The sequence below is a fragment of the Nicotiana tabacum genome, chromosome 9, assembly GCF_000715075.1.
Source record: "Nicotiana tabacum cultivar K326 chromosome 9, ASM71507v2, whole genome shotgun sequence".
NCBI classification, from domain to species: Eukaryota; Viridiplantae; Streptophyta; class Magnoliopsida; order Solanales; family Solanaceae; genus Nicotiana; species Nicotiana tabacum.
Genome location: NC_134088.1, coordinates 65,505,338 through 65,510,373, shown reverse-complemented (window position 1 = coordinate 65,510,373; position 5,036 = coordinate 65,505,338). Strand labels below are relative to the sequence as shown.

The following is a 5,036-nucleotide window of genomic DNA, read 5'->3' as shown; positions in this document are numbered from 1 at the left end:
TAGTTAAAAGTATGTTGACTGTTCTGGTTATCATTTCCGCTGTATCTCCTATATCTTGTGCCCTTTTAGCATGTCCCCCTCCTAATAGTACATATTTAGCTGTTACTGTTATTTTCTTGTACATATACTGTTATCTGCTCAGGTTTATTAAAATGGTAACTTGTCATAGCCTCGTCACTACTTCGTCGAGGTTAAGCTCGACATTTACCAGTACATGGGGTCGATTGTACTGATACTACACTCTGCACCTCTTGTGCAGATTTTGGTACCAGTCCTAGCTGATCGTGAGGCTTAGCAGCTTGGATTTACTGTCAGGAGACCAAAGGTAGATCTGCTGGCGTCCGCAGACCCTGGAGTCTCTTTCTAGTTTTATCATTTACTGTTTCCTTACTTCAAAATAGTGTATTTTTTTTTCCTTTTTAGACTATGTTTGTAGTAAATCATAGTAGCTCGTGAGTTGTGACTCCAGATCCGGGTGGTAGTAATTAATGCAGTTTTTATATTATTCCGCACTCACTATATTTCATCTTAGCTAATTTGCTGTTATTTACTGAATGGAAAAAGGATTGGTTTAATGATTCTCTAAAGTTGGCTTGCCTAGCAAGTGAAATGTTAGGCACCATCATGGTCCCGATGATGGAAATTACGGGTCGTGACACATAGGATCCTAGAGGCTCCATAAATGAACTGTATAATATTTTGGTTTATGGGTATCATGTCTTGACTCATGATATGACGTACTCTAATTCAAATGGTATTTAATTCACTTTATTCGTTTAATGTTATTGCTAATTAAATGGATTAGATCACATCGGCATGAGTTGGTACGTAATCAAATGGTTTACTCGGTGCAAGTTGATAAATACTAAGTGCCGGTCACACCGCAATCTATTTTGGGGCGTGACAGATTAATTAAATAATAAATAATACTTCGTATCTAATTAATTAATTAACTATTTTAAGATATCCCAATAAGTTCAACAATTAAATAATATAGAGTTCTATAACTGATGAATTAAAAATCTGGATAGTTGTCAGTACAAAGGATACTCTCCCAAATTTTTATCGTTAAATCTAAAAAATAACGTATAAATCATAGAATTAAATAAATACTAATTAATAATTTGTATAAAACTAATTAATCAAATATTTAATATATTGCATTGCGAGAAGCGAGACTTAGATGGTTCAGGCACGTACGGAGGAGAAGCCGGGATGGCCCGGTAAGGAGGTGTGAGCGGTTGGTTTTGCCGAGTACGAGAAGAGGTAGAGGACAGCCTAAGAAATATTGGGGAGAGGTCATCAGACAAGACGTGGCGTGGCTTCAGATTTTCGAGGACATGTCCCTTGATAGGAAGGTGTAGAGGTCGCGCATTAGGGTTGTAGTGTAATGACCCAACCGGTTATTTTAGTATTTGTATTCCGTTAAGCCATTTGAAGTCTTGATCAACATCGTATGACATATTATGACTTGTGTGAATCGTCGGTTTTGGTATTCAGGTTATTCGAAATTGATTTGAAAGAATGATTCTCAACTAGGAAGCTTTAAGTTGGAAAAATTGACCAAGTTTGACTTTTTAGTACTTGACCTTGGATCACAGTTTTGATGATTCCGTTAGGTCCGGATGGCGATTTTGGACTCGAGCGTATTCCCGAATTTGCATTTTGATATTTCTAGAAGGTATCAACACTATTTGGCGAAAGTTGAAAATTTAAAAGTTTGGAATGTTCATAAGTTTGATCGGGAGTTGACTTTGATGATATCGGGTTCAGATTGTGGTTCCAGAAATTGGAATAGCTTCGTTATGTCATTTATGTGCAAAATTTGAGTTCATTCCGAGTTGATTTGATAAGGTTCGGCACGAGTTTTGGAAGTTGAAAGATTCAAAGTTCATTAAGTTCGATTTGAGATGTGATTCATGGTTTTGATGTTGTTATGCGTGATTTGAGGGCTCGAGTAAGTCCGTGTTATATTATGGGACTTGTTGGTATATTCGGACGAGGTCCCGAGGGGCTCGGGTGAGTTTTGGATATGTTTGGGTTGTGTTGCGCTCGTTTTTGATGTTTCGACGTCGTTTCTTCAAACATAAATAGTACCACATTAAGCAAATAGGCTCCAATATTTGGTTTGATTGAAGCATTAGACCCGTATCATAATTTTGGAACCATAGTGTAGACAATAAATTGCGTCGAGAAAATAATCAAGACTGAAAAATATCGCAACAATCGTAGTATTTGATTTAAAATAATTTGAGTGTACAATCTCTATAAATCCTCTAATTCTTCTTTCCAATAGTAAATAAATTTAAGGGCCTTTGAGCTTGATCCTGAATCTATATTTGTTTCCACGAACGATGATCTTGAATTCAACTAGTACGAACTTTTATTTGAACTCGTGCTCCTTGAATCTTGACTTGTTCTTCGTTCTTGAGCTTGAACTTGATTTCTTGAACTTGAACTTGATTGCTTGAAGCTTGAAACTTGTAGAGAAATTTGCGGCGTTTGATCCACGAGCTCTCTCTTGCTTCTTGTTATAACTTCTGGTCTCTTTTCTGGGTTATGAAGACCCCTATTTATAGTTGTGAGAGGGAGGAGTTATGATAAGAACAAACTCTTTCCGACTAATCAAATTGAAGTGTGACAAGGCCGCATTTGATTGGCCAGAACATGTCACTTGCACACGTGGCGCGGTTTCATTAGCTTTTTAATTTGGCTTGGCATGCCTTGTCATTTTGACACGTGGCACGATCCTATTGGCTCTTTTGTTTGACATGGCGTGCCACATCATTTGACACGTGGCACCAAACTGGGCCTCTAGAAAAATGACATTTTGGGCTTAATGAAGTGAGCTCATCACTTTAGCCCAATTAAATGGGCAAGCCCAATGAATTTGGACTTATTTATTTAATCCATATGTATTGGACTTATAATTAATCCAATTATATTAGCCCAATAAATTTATTTGAACTAATATATCTTTAAAATATAGTCTCAATTATTTTATAAATTTAATTCCAATAAAATTTATATGCCTACAATTTTTTTTTTGAAGTTTTGAAGATTAGGCTAGAAGTATATATACTCGACAGCGAGCCAGTTGCAATTTGCTTATCAAACTGATTGCCCGAAGCCACCAAACTTCAACCTTTAACATTTTGGAAGTTAACGTGTTTGTGACGTCAAAAACATTTTGCATATGATCAATGAAGCATTAGGAGACTACATGCTTGATTAGATAGTCTCGAAGCCAATTGGAAAGTAGCAACTTGTTTCTTTTTGTCATGACACACGTGGATGACTAAAATGTCATACGTTCTTGACTTTCCATTTGAATTTGCCTTTCTCTAATTCATTTTTTCTTTTGAACAAAAACCGAGCAAATATTTCATTGTCCAAGAAAATATCATAGGTTTACAAACGGCATACTTTCTTTTCACTATTTGTCACTACCTGGAAATAAAGAGCATGTAGAATTCCTTATCCTATGCAAAAGAGAACTCTACGCCAGCCGCATATCGATGATTACGTGCACAACCATCGTTCATTACCCATCTCAATTAGGAGACTGCCTGCAAATAACATATCCCACATCGAAACAACCCTGGGTCAATATAGACCTTTGCTTTCTATATAAAGCATCATCCTCTTTTAATTGCGGTATCAATTCGCATTGTGCTCAAGCCAAACCGTCGTTGACAGGTGAATTTTCTTTTTTCTGCGTTTTCCCTTTTCTGTCTTTTTTTTTTTTTTTTTTAGGTCAAACAAGAATGATATGTTCTTGTTTAAAAAGATGATCCACGCATGAAGAAGGCAATCATAGGGTGTGAGGGGATGAGTACTCATCTCTACCCGAATATCAAAGAGATTACTCTCATTGTGGATCGACTACCGGAGAGATTACTCTCAATATGGCCCCGACTACCGGAGAGATTACTCTTAATGTGGCTCGACTACCAAAGAGATTACTCTAAAAAATGACCCGACTATCAGAGAGATTACTCTCAATGTGGCCCGACTACCGGAGAGATTACTCTCAGTGTGGCTCGACTACCGGAGAGATTACTCTCAATGTGGCCCGACTACTAGAGAGATTATTCTCAAAATGACCCGACTATTGGAGAGATTACTTTCAATGTGGCCCGACTAACGGAGAGATTACTCTCAATAAAAATTATAGTTCCTTTTAAGGACAAACCCACGAATAGGACAACTTAAGGTACAAATGGACTTATATGTCCACCTTAAGATTGAAAAGTTATAAAGCTTCAACTCGAAGACGACATCGACTTGACGACATTGACTTGAACACTTGAAAAACTTTGAAGATTTGGCGGACTTTGCAGACTTCAACTCGAAGAGTGGTTGACTTTTAAAATTCAACTTGAAAAATTAGCAGACTTGAAGACTTCAACTTGAAGATTTGGAGGGCTTAAATATTTCAACTTGAAGAGTGGCGAACGTGGAGACTTCAACTTGAAGACCGACGGACTTGAAGATTTCATCTTGGAGATTTCAACTTGAAGACTGACGGACTTGAAGACTTCAACTTGGAGACTTGGAGGGCTTAAATATTTCAACTTGAAGAGTGGCGAACATAGAGACTTCAACTTCAAGACCGACGGACTTGAAGATTTCAACTTGGAGACTTCAACTTGAATACCGACGAACTTGAAGACTTCGAGGGCTTAAATATTTCAGCTTCTCTTTTGCTTTACATTGTCCGACTTTTATCTTAGTCGTATAATTTTCAGTTTTACGCGCTTGTAACAAAAGATTCATAACTTGTCGTGGGAGAGTCCAAATAATGAACCGTTTGATTTCTCGAAGATTAGACTTCAATATCTAAAATATATCCAAAACTTAAAATCAAACACCTTCAGAATCAGCCCAGATAATATATTTTGTTTTGAAACCAACTTTAAATTCTACCATGTTGAAAATTTTAGATTTGTGCAGTCTCACCAAAAACATCATATCTTGGAGTAGAAAAGTCAAAATCACGAAACATTTGATTTTTTGAAAACTATACTTGCAAA

General features: G+C 36.9%; 1 long non-coding RNA gene across 1 annotated transcript; it reads left to right on the top strand.

Moving 5' to 3' along the window:
• Nucleotides 1-3,389: 3,389 nt before the first annotated feature.
• LOC107791546 (uncharacterized) lies at nucleotides 3,390-4,826 on the top strand. The gene is made up of 2 exons (XR_001649290.2): nucleotides 3,390-3,699; nucleotides 4,344-4,826. It is a non-coding gene; the product is annotated as an uncharacterized LOC107791546 (long non-coding RNA).
• The last annotated feature ends 210 nt before the right edge of the window (nucleotides 4,827-5,036 follow it).